This window comes from Montipora capricornis, unplaced genomic scaffold (assembly GCF_036669925.1).
Source record: "Montipora capricornis isolate CH-2021 unplaced genomic scaffold, ASM3666992v2 scaffold_321, whole genome shotgun sequence".
NCBI classification, from domain to species: domain Eukaryota; kingdom Metazoa; phylum Cnidaria; class Anthozoa; order Scleractinia; family Acroporidae; genus Montipora; species Montipora capricornis.
This window is the reverse complement of record NW_027180060.1, coordinates 1-12,500: the sequence shown is the minus strand read 5'-3', so window position 1 is coordinate 12,500 and position 12,500 is coordinate 1. Positions and strand designations below refer to the sequence as shown.

The following is a 12,500-nucleotide window of genomic DNA, read 5'->3' as shown; positions in this document are numbered from 1 at the left end:
CATCAAAGACGTGTTTGCTAGAGTCCCCCAACACGCAAGGTTTGGTTTTGCGGCACACCACTGGAAACTCTGCAGTATAATATACATAAAGAGCACAACATGGAGCGCAGCAATTTTCTTACCATCAATACTTCTTCCTTTGCTTCCTCCATAACACCCGCAGCAGTTTGTCCATTCGACTTTCCATCAGTGGATGAGACTAATTCCTTAAATCGTTCCTCAAATGTGTACACGGCCGAATCAAGAAACTGCAAAAGTAAAATGATGCTGAAGAGTGTAGTTATGAGTAAACGTAGATTCGTTTATAAAAGGATGACGATAAACTCAAACCAATACACACATGCATGAATTCAAAGAGACGCAGCTTTCCAATTAACCAGTTTTTACTTTCTAATACACTAGAAACAGAGAGGCGAACAATCGAACATCGATCTCGAAAAAAATAAGTCAGTAACATACCGGTAACCTTACGGATAGGGGCTCAGTACTACGAAACGAAGAAAGGAATGACTGTATTGCACGCTTCCGTCTCACGTTTTATGCAAAATATAATTTACATGAGCTATCAGAAATATTTTTTTTTCAACGATCAAAACATTGCTACTACCTGTGTCTTTCAAAAACCAGTACAGCGGCTCTTGTTCGTTTTAACTAACCTCTGACAGCGCACAAACTGTCCTTAATTTTAACACTATACTCGAAACAAACAGGGGATAAGGTGCTGGCACAGAGGTGAGCGCATTGCTTCCCACCAATGTTATCCGAGTTTCGATTCCCGCAGGTATATAGACTGCAAGCAGTCTCTTTTTTGCTCTAGAATCGTTGAAACGAACGCGTACGTTGAACTTTGAATGACTGAACCTGCGGGTCGCAAATACAGCGGAAGTTCGCTCTAACCAACGCCCGCGATATTTGCGACCCACAGTTTCAGCCATTTTGAATTGTTCGTTTCAACGATTTTACACCAAAGAGAGAGGATGCTTGCAGTCTAATTCCTGGACTCAATGTCATATCAAGGTTGAGTCTGTTCGTTCTCTACTCTGCTCCAAGATGTTTTTCGCTGAGTACTTAGGTGTTCCCACCTCGTCAAAACCTGACCGTTGATTCAATCTGCTTTCATTTAATTCGTAGATCACTTGCACTAAGCTGGATTAAGTCTGAGATTTCAATAAAATGATAATGATGATGGAAGTTCACTCTTTGATTGCACTCACGTGATAAGACGCCCATGTTGGTGCCAAAACAATAGAAAAATGTAGCTCACGATTTGCATGATAAAATAGTCAAATTTTCAAACGACTTTTTCGCTTTTGTTCTTTTCACCAATATGGCAACTGTGACGTCAGGTGCCATAAAAGAATACGACAACTTGAGACGGCAACGAAGTTGAATTACGAGTTGCACTGTGTGCAATAAATTCCGTTTCAAAATTAATCTTTGGTTCGTGCATTTTTCAACAACAACAATAACAACAACAAACAGTCTTCTTTTTCGCACCCTTACCTGAGCCAATCTGTCTCTGGCAACGTCCACGACAACATATTCATTCAACTTATTGATGCGTTGGTCGTACTTGCGCAAATCACTGGCATGCGCTGTACAATTGACGGCGTCGTACAGCCCTGAACGAGGGAGGCAGTCCAGTTTTTTGAAGAACTGAAAAAAAAAAAAGAGCAAAGGAAACCACAAAGGCTAAAGAATTGACCAAAAGACTTGTTGTCCTTTAGCAGCATATTTAGACAAATGAATGAGTGGGGCCTTGAGCTGCTTTTGAAGATTTTAATCCAAGCTTTCACCGATCAACGGCATCATCACGAGGTAAGAAAATATTACAGCACAGCGAATTAAATAGGTGACAATGTCACCTTTATCACTGCTTTTCTCTTATGCTGTAGATCGGCGATAGCTTGGATTAAAGTTTTCAAAAGCAGCTCAAGGAAAAAGGAAAAAGGAAAGGAACTTTATTTAAGTGTCTAGTCGATTAAGCGCTGGAGCACTAATTGGGGACACGGTAAAGTGAAATTAACAATCAACGCAAATCAAGTCAAATGTTGGTTTTTGAGGAGAGGGGAAACCGGAGTACCCGGAGAAAACCTCTCGGTGCAGAGTAGACAGCCAACAAACTCAACCCACATATGACGCCGAGTCGAGGAATCGAACCCGGGCCACATTGGTGGGAGGCGAGTGCTCTCACCACTGCGCCATCCCTGCACCCCAAGGCCTGATTTAATTGTTCAAAGGTCTCTTCACAAATTAACGGTTGGAGCAAACTTCTCAATAATAAATAAAACTCACCGACTTTAAAGATGATTCGATTTCATTCGTATTCTTGGCCTCCTCAATAATTTTGTCAACATTCCTGACGAAGATGTTCCTTAACTCTGTCAAGCCTTGCTCCATCTATGACACGTTTATAAAAAAATGGATTTTGGGTTATCGTGACCACGTTAAAATTTCCACAAAAGATAGCATGCATACAGTATATGTTATTAGACATATGTAACTAGCGCTTCATACTTCATACTAAGGCGCTAAACTAATATGAAACTTAATATGCTGAATTATCGATGCGAGAAATTATGGTTATGACATCATCATACGACCGTCCGACCGTCCGTCCGTCCTTCCGTAGCTTCAACTTTTCATGTAAGTCAATACGCGAAATGTCGCATTGCCGGAACCCGCGATTTTGGCGGGAAGTTGTATAGCCAGGGTACTGCATTTGAGACTGAGTTTTACCGAAACAAGCAAAATTCTTAAGACACCCACAAAAGAAGCTAAGTATTGATTTTTTCATACAGTACGTTGTACAACGAGGAAAGACTGAGAGAAAGAGAGAGACAAAAAAAAAACAAACAAACAAACAAACAAACAAACAAAGCAAGCAGGCAACGAGTAAACGATGGTCAATACGAAGGAGAGCGACTGAGAGCACACGAAAACGAGCGAAATATCAGTGACAGACAACGAGAACGGGAGGAAGAGAAAGGGGGAGAGGGGAGAGGGAAAGAAGCCGAATAAAGAGACGAAATGATAGTGACGAGCAGCGGAAGAAAGAGCAAGCGCGAGCACGAGAAAACCGGCTCAATAATGATGACGAAAAACTAATTTATAGTCATGCGCACTGAGGCTGGACCGGTCGTATGGAAAGCAGCCTAGTCATAAAAATATCTGACACAAACCATAGTTAGTATGCACAAACAAGCAACAATTGAAGAGCTCTGCATTTAGGCTTGCCTAAATAATGAACAACTCAACAACAGCAACAATAGCGAAATTACGGCCATGACAGAGGAAGACATCAACGACAAGCTATCGTTTTACCTTTGGCTTAAGAAGACCAACTATCTCTTTCATCATGTCTTTCATGTCACTCATAACTTTCTCCAATGTGCTTTTCAACAGTTCTAATGGAAAAATAAGACGTACAGTACTTCATACTGATTGACGCGTAGCTTCTAGAATGATGGTGATAACGAAAATATTATACACTTTATAATGTATTGTCTAGGTACAGTATATAACAATAAAAGATGTTTGAACCGACACCTGAATTTTTTAGGCTTTCATTTCGCTGCTGCTAAAGTAACGCTCATAAATGCGATGGCATCGCAGTTCAAATATATTTGTTATATTCCTAGACTTTGCTTTGACGAGGGTCACATCAGTCGGAACCTCCGAGAACTTTTGTTTACCGTAAATTTACCTGATAAGTCCCACATGACTTTTCTTTGCGCGGCTATAAGTTCGTCTTTCTTGTCTTTGATAGTTGGCTCTAGAACACCTTTCATCTGCTGCGAAGATTCTTGCATTCCTTTCCATGAAGGAATGACCATGGCCATTACCAGAGAGTCGAGGGTCTTTACAACCTAAACACAAACACGCAAAGGAACAAAACAACCCAGATACATGTAAACTAAGGTCATTGTAGACTCTAGGAATAGGAATATTACAACGTGTACTCTGCTAGCTGTTCACATTATTATGAAGTGTCAAAACTAATGTTACGATCACATTGGATTAATTTACATGACCTTGTACATGTACTTCGACAGTGAAGGATAACTCGTCTCCTCTTCGTCAGGTGTTCAAATTTCCCATCCCCGTCCCAGTCAAATGCTTGTCATGTAGGTAGTCATTTTCTCACTACAGTACCCTTCGCAAGGAAAAATTCTGCGTACATACCATTTATTTTCTTCCCATTAGAATCAAGGAGAAAAAACAAAAACATTTGTGATCTGTTTGGGTTCATTTCCCTGAGCATCCTGGCATCCTGTAGCGTGGCTTGCACTACAGTGTATCACTGCCGAGCCTAGTTTTAGCTTGTTTGTACTCTAGAGACTGTCACCCATTACAATGAAATTGTAGTGACTTCTCTTATAGGGCAATCCTTTATTGAGTGTCTTAAGTAAACGGCCATTGCCATTGCTTAGGGATTTGGCATTAATGAGAGTCATATGATTTTAAATAAACCTGCTCTTTAATCTTCTGTTTCATTGTCCAGCCGCCTTTTATCTCAGCATACACAGAGGTCATCACTCGGTAATTGATTCTGTCTACAAGGATGTCACTCAACACCTGAAATAGCAAGTCAAAAGTTTTTATCACTTAGTAACTGCAAATTGAAACTGCAAGCACACCTTGCCACCCTTGGTGGCTTAGTGGTTATCTATCGGGCCTCCCACCACTGCGAGCTGGGGTTCAACTCTGGCCCTGGCCTGCATGTGGGCTGAGTTTCAGTCGATCTCAACCTGACTCAAGGGTTTTTCTCCGGGTACTCATTTCGGTTTTCTTCCTTCATCAAAATCACCTCACAGCTAATTAACACCTAGCTGTGGTGCTATTCTCTGACATCAAACTGTATAGCAGCAGCCAGGGGCACCTTTGTATGCTTTCAGCCCGATTTTGTGAGCTGCGCCCTTTCGCAATTCAGTCCTCAATACTGCAAGTAAAGGGTGATTAGCACTGCGGATTCTTCCCCTTCTTCTTCTTCTTCTTCTTCTTCTTCGGCAGCGGGGGCCTCATGGTTAGTGCGCTGGACTCCGGATCGAGTGGTCTGGGTTCAGGGCCTGGCCGGGGACATTGTGTTTTGTTCTTGGGCAAGACACTTTACTCTCACGGTGCCTCTCTCCACCCAGGTGTATAAATGGGTACAGGCGTAATGCTGGGGGTAACCCTGCGATGGAGTAGCATCCCATCTAGGGGGGAGTATAAATACTCCTAGTCGCTTCATGCTACGGAAACCGGAGATAAGCGCCGGCCTGATGGGCCTTCTGGCTCGTAAGCAGTGACTTTTTAAAGGGTGATTAGCACTGCCGATTCTTCCCCTTCCCCTTCTTCTACTTCTTATTCTTTTCCTGCTTCTTCTTCTTCTTCTTCTTCTTCTTCTTCTTCTGCTTCTTCTTCTTCTTCATTACTGCTACTCAATGGGAACTCAGTAGGGTCAGGTGGGTTATAGGGTTAGGGTTACTGGTAGATACATCTAATATTATTTTCTCTCATTGGTTTGCATGACATTATGATGTTAGACCAGCAGTAGTGGCAGTCGGTAAACCCCTGGTACACATGTAATCGCAGTAGGGTTTGCCAAGAGCTCCTCCGCCTCCCCATCACATACATACATAATTTTGAGTGGCTGTCAATACAATCATTTATGGATTGATTGATTAATCAATTCAATTTATTAGTAATATTATTATCCTTGATATTGCTTACCAAATCCAATGCAAACATTATGGCACAAGCCAATCACAAGTGCTTACATAGACAGCTGTAAATAATAAATACCAACACCTCCGAGTTGAAACATAAAAACGTTCAGGTAAGTCACTGCGTAAACATTTACTATATAGGGTCACAAGAATGGAGATAATTCACTAAACCAAACAAAGATACATGTAGCAATGGTGTTCTAATTTTGCAACAACAAGCTTTTGGCATATTAAGCAATCTTCTCACTTGTTCTTCGGTGCCTCCAATCCTGTGTCTCCAATACGTCTTCCAGATTGCAGTTTTGAATGCTGCACGACCCACAGGATCTTCACTCCTTAGACCTGGTATTGTGCATGTGCATGCAAGAAGGGAATATTTCATATTAATGATTCAACTAATCAACACAATCTGTTACTTGCTCATTTCTATTTAAGTTTCAATCCTTGTATCAATATTATATTGTATAATAATATTATTCAACAATTATTGGATGAGGTTGAGCATGTTAGCGATAATTATCAAGGCCAAAGTTTGTGTTATCTGCTGAAGCCGAAGGCTGAGGCGGATAACACAAACTGAGGCCTTGATAATTATCGCTAACATGCGAAAACCAAATTCAATAATTGTTTTATTATGCATATTCCTGAGCTGAGCTCCACCATGACAAAACTGATCAAACAGCTGGTTAGTGTGTCAGGTGACGTCACTTCTGCATGCACAAAACTATTGTCTGTAGGTATGACGTCAATTCTACATATATAAAATCTATTGTTTGTAGGTATGACGTAAGAGAAACAGAGCATGCAAGAATTAGCTGCGTGCTTATAGCCAATCAAAATCGAGCTGGTGACACCAATGTATAATAATATGATATAATGGTTAGAAATCAACACTATTATGAATACAATCCCATGTACACAAATGTATCGATCTTATTAATGAATCCCCTAGAGTACAAACTCCTGTATTGCATTATTCAGTGTTCTCACCAGGATTTTCTCTTAGGGAGTCCCCCCCCCCCCCTCTTTCCTGAAAAATAGGGGCCCTGCAGAAGCTTAACCCTTTAACACCCAAACCGGCCTCGTCAATGGGGAACCCTCAGGAGTCAATGGGTTAAGAACTTGCCTACTAATGTTGTTGTGCATACGGTTTGCGCATCTCTAGATACTTGGATTTCCTATGGGTGGTGCTTATTAATTACGGTGATATTTTTGCGCGGTTCAAAACTATGCGGAGAAAGCAGAACTTACCAAGTGCATGTGGTATTCAAAAAGAAAACTGGGGGTAACCATGCATTTTTCAGAGATTATTAAGCTTCAATTTGGAAAAGAACGCCATACATTGCTTCGTATTTTAAAGCTTTTTACAAAATAATATTGTTGGTTATTTTTTTAATTATGTTCGAAAAATGCGTGGTTACCTCCCATTTTCTTTTTGAATTTCGATAGCACTTGTTAAGATCTGCTTTTCCCACATGTTCAGTAAACCGCGCAAAAAATGCCTTTAATTGGTAGGCACCATCCTTAAACGGGGCAAAGTTATTTGCGCTCCATAACTAGGGTGGAAAAAATAGTTCAAAATTTCTCGGTCCATTTCATCAATGGACGTTCAAATTTGAACTCTTGCAATGGTGACCCTTCGACAATATAATTATATTGTATATGTTATATATTTGATTTGTTTGATATTTTGACTGCTATTCACTCTCACTCAAAAACAAGGTCTTTCTTCACTGAAATAGCTTTTTGATCTTTGCTTGCTACATTGTGCTCTTCATTGTCCTCTTCACAAGCATTTTATGTCTTCTACACTTTCATAAATCCTTGGTACTTTAGGGTGAAAGAAAGAATCTAATTTTCTCTGTGCCAGGATGAATAACATGAGCCTGCCTCACATTCTAAATTACCTATTACCGGTACTCAAATTACCTATATGATCCAATACGGTGGCCAAGGCAACACTCGTGTGACTGACAAAGGCAAAAGTCAACAAAATTGAAGGCTTTGAAAGGGGTATTGAATACTTTGACAATTAAAGTGTTTTCACTCAGTTGAGGAAGCAAAGAACTGGAGTATTCGTTGGAACCATTACAAGACTGCTACAGTATACTATACTTCTAAAAGTCTCTTTTGCTCGTAGCATCCTTGTACGCTCAAGTGGGTGCAATGCATGGCTTTTAATGCGCCGTTTCTATTTTTCTTGCGGGAATTGTACAAGGGTGCGGCCTGGTGAGAACACTGATTATTATCAATATCAATATAAACATCATCTACATGCACATCATCATTTTTATTAAGGGTGACAGAGAAAGGCAATCTTGATAAAATTTCAATTGGTTTCATGTACATCAGGGCCGTAGCCAGACTATGAGGCAAACCGAGGCACTTGCCTCGGTCATTGTTTCGTGAAATTTAAAATAAAGCGTGATTCCAGTGTTGTCTTTATTATGTAATATGCATCGTAAACACTTAAAATACTTCCGAAGATAATTTAACCATGGACATTGCCTCAGTCATATTTTTTTTCTGGCTACGGCCCTGTAAATTGTACATACTTGTGAAAGGGGAAAATGACAAACTATTACTAAGAATCCAGTCTTAATATGTTCACAACTTCAAATATATGAATTGTCTTTTCAGTGTCTCTAGTATAATCTAGCAAATGATTTGAACCCAGGAGTCATATCAACAATAGTCTTCATGAAGTAAGTTCATATGGGTACAGCCGTAAGGAGAGTTCTGTGAAGGACTGTCATTGGTGATATGCTTGAGATTTCTACTTGTAACTGAACAGAAATCAGCCCCTGAGGATGACTTCTGCTACTTTTATCAAAAGGTCAGTCACCAACAAGTGCCCTCCTCAGGACGTCTGCCACCCAAATGATCTGACTTCCTCAAGTTTTCAAGTACAACATGTCTGACCATCAGCTTTTCTGCAGCAGACTTTGAAGGTTTCAACCCAGTCTGTTTTGTCTTCTTCACTTTCAGCTGTGATTAGGTAAGACCTTCTCCTTGAGTGACCTACTTCAAATGTGTGCTCGGGTAGTTTCTCTGGAGAACTCACTTCCTTCTCGTCCACACCTAGAATGCCATTCAGAGGTAAATCAAATTAATTTAACTATTGAAAACAATACTTAAGACTTGAATGAAGTTATATAGTATTACGATAAATATTGCAGACTTTTAAAAAGAAGTGATGATGATGTATGCCTGCATGCACCCTTCGACTACCTCCTACACCTTACTTGTAGACGTAAGTTCCAAACCCTGCCTTTCAAGACTACTCACACTTACATTTGAGCTGCAATACAATGACATGCAGTTATACTATGTAACTAATTATCCATCTTCTAAAAACCACTCCAGTGTATACATGTACATTTTATTTCTCGTCTGATTTGTTAGAACATTTGCCGAATGGGAAGCTGTTCCTTAACTTGCTTGCACCTGCCAGGTTGAACAGTCATGCATGTTTGGTCATTCTAAAAATAATTCTGTTCTAATTCCCTTTTTGCCTATCAAAGCCATATTTCGTGAAAACTCAAACTGCTGTTTGAAACATAATTAGGGGAATTAAACTTATAAGCAATTTTTCAGTAAGGATCAGGGTCTCTTCAAGAAATGGCATAAGACATATTAAGTAAAATAATGGCTATCTTACCCAAAACTTTTGCGAGGTTCTTGACTCTCTCTGCCATTGTTTCATCTATGTTGGCAAAGACTTCATAGCCACAAGGAAAAATTGTACCTTTGGGTTTAAACCCTTTCCCATATGCCTGATAGTTTTGGAAAAATAAAAAGTATCTTACTATAGGATGTAACAAGATAAAGTAATGGTTTTACAATATAATAATAATAATTTTATTATTAAAATGCTTGCATGGTAATTGGAAGGGTTTAAGTTCATTTGGGGAGGGTCTTTATAATTAATTTTTTTATGCAAGGAAAAAGGTAGAGCCTTACTATAACACACAGAAAAAAATATGAATGTGATGAATTATTGTCTGGGTTGGATGTCAGAAAAAAAATACTGCATGGTCACAGTCATTCTTCCATGGGACAAGCTATAGTACATGTAGGTCATCATCATCATCATCATCATCATTATTATTAATACATGTAGTTCTCCTACACTAGGGCCAAACATATAGCTTACACTGATATAGGAAGATAAGGATAGTATGAACTGACTATTCACACAGAAGCAATACTGTGCATTACAGTAATTTAGTGAAGTTTTTCAGCTGGACAAATCGACACAATAACTGATTATCATTACACATTGTTAAGTTTGACCAACCTCTTCATTTTCAAAGTAATCCACGGAGTAATCAGGATTGACAACAAAATACCGCTTCTTCCAGTTCTTTACCAGTGCCCTTTCTTTGTGAGGTATCCCATTTTAAGTGGATCTTTGAGAGTGTCTGGCTAAACATTTTACAACAACACATACAATGTATCATTTTTGCAAATACAAAAATGTTAAATGATATTATTCATGGCATGCCTGCACACTGTACATGGTTGCCAGGGCATTAAATTTTATTCCAAGCTCTAGTCATACCGCCCATACTGTAACAGTTAGTATTTGACATTCACCATAAAAACAAAACATTTCAAACAATTTAAGTGAATTGACAACGTACTGCAATTTTTTCCAGGTACAGTCAAACCTCAATTATCCGCACTCGTTGGGACTATAGACGAAATAGTCTGGATAATCGAGGGTCCGGATAATCGAGAATATGAATATTAATGAGGAACAAAAACTGATTACATTAATTAAGAAAAAGACATTTAATCATGAAACAAAACATTTGCAAATCATTTGGAAAACAATATGGTCTAAATCTTCAGTGTCCCTTGTGAATACCTGTACACGTGTCGGCAAATTAAACATCATGATCTTTTCCTTGCTCTTGTGGATATCAGATATCTGCCATTTACTACCACCATATTCAGCTGACAAATTGGTTCCTTTTTCTTCTTTCTCTAACCGCAAAATTATAGCCTGTTTACCTTTTATCGAAAGAACGGATCGCTTACGCTTCAAGAACATGATGATGATGATGTAGTGTAGCTTGTTTGCCGAACGAACCAATAGAGCATGAAATTTCACTTAGCAACAAAGCAACTCTAAGCAAATCAGAAATCATTTGAAAGTTCTGCATTAGTTACGACGTCTGCGAGCCCTGCATTATTTTGCTTTTTGAAGGCGAAACAAACTCGCGTTTACTTCACTTTTCAACGCTCAAGTTTTAAAAAGAACATGGCTATGGATCTTGATTATGACTAATAAATATTCATGACAAAATTGGGACCAGAGAAAAAGTCCGGATAATCGAGGTTCAACTGTACACAATTTAAAGCTTCTTTGAATCCTGCACATGAAAAAATTCATCAAATCAGTTTTTTTCTGACAATGGGTAAAGTGTCATTTGCATGTCAGGACCATGACGTCAGAAAAGAACCAGAGCTTGTATAACAAAAATAATTATGGGGAATGAATACACATTGCACATGTACAAATGTACTACCTGTACTTGACACAGTCATTTTTAGCAGAGCTGCGCAGAGCACCATGGGTAAGAAAATAGTAACTCAACTGTGCGAGAAAAAAAATTTTGGTTTTGGTCACTGTACTACCTACCTAAGTCCACCTCTCCTTGTACGGCAATGTGACCACTACCGCAGGCTCAAGTTTAGAGCTCATCGAGGTCAGCTTTTTTTTAGAAGATCAACCCCTGACCAGGTACTGGGTTTTGATTGGAACGCAGGCTCAAGCCAGGTTAACTTACTGTAAGAATAAATAACCTGGGAGCTCCGCTTTTAGGCTTGGCTAAATTTATATGTACTCTGAGATGTCATGGGCTGTTGGTTTACATGTACATGTAAATGCAAAAGAAAAATCTTTTTACCTCCAGAAGGGAATCCAAACTGTAAACATGGCGTCTGACAGGATGCGGCGATGCGGATCCGCATAATTCAATGAAATCCGCATCTTCCGCATAATTCCAATATTTCCGCATAATTCCGATATTTCCGAAAAAAAACAGAAGAAAAATATCTGATATTAGTGATAAAGCAGCTCCTTAACATCCTCAAAAACATAAAAGCCGAAGACATTGACTGTTTGAAACGCTTATTTCATGAACATTGAAGAAAATACACCATTTCGTTCGCAAGATGAAATTTCGTAAGAGAGATCGTAAGCAGTTTCCGCGCATTTTTTCGCCAATGAGCCTGGACACTAGTTTTTGTTCCTACGATGCTTTCATTGGACGAGAAACGTTACACTTCAGCAAATGACTGATAAGAAACTAAGGGCGCGTTCGATTGACCGTATTCCGGAATAGGATTACATGGAATACAAGTTAGAAATCCTTCGTTTTACGGAGATTCACATAAAAATGTCGAGCACCTGCTTAAAATGCTATTTTTAAACATATCTTTATTATCCTTGTTGCTTCAAAACGCAGACATACCGTTTTGAATTCATCACTTCACGTATTCTTATTCCGGAATACGGAGAATCAAAGTCAATGATCGAGGGAATGGATCGCGCTCCAAAGTATTACAATTTTGCTCCATTATCTCCAAATTGAAAACAAAATTCATGATGAGAAACAAATAATTTTTTATCGCTTATTTATTTTACCAAAGTTGCGGGAAAATCCCAACTGCTAACCCTTTTTTTCAACGGTGAAAGCTGGTCGCAAAATTGAATGACTTTTTTCATGCATGATTTTAATCACTGGACAAAGGGCAAAATTACCGTAAGCATGTAAA

At 39.2% G+C, this 12,500-nt stretch overlaps 1 pseudogene; it reads right to left on the bottom strand.

Annotated features, from left to right (window-relative positions):
- Positions 1-11,740, bottom strand: part of LOC138035219 (PH domain-containing protein DDB_G0267786-like) — a 16,360-nt pseudogene extending 4,620 nt beyond the window's left edge.
- Between the last annotated feature and the right edge of the window lie 760 nt (positions 11,741-12,500).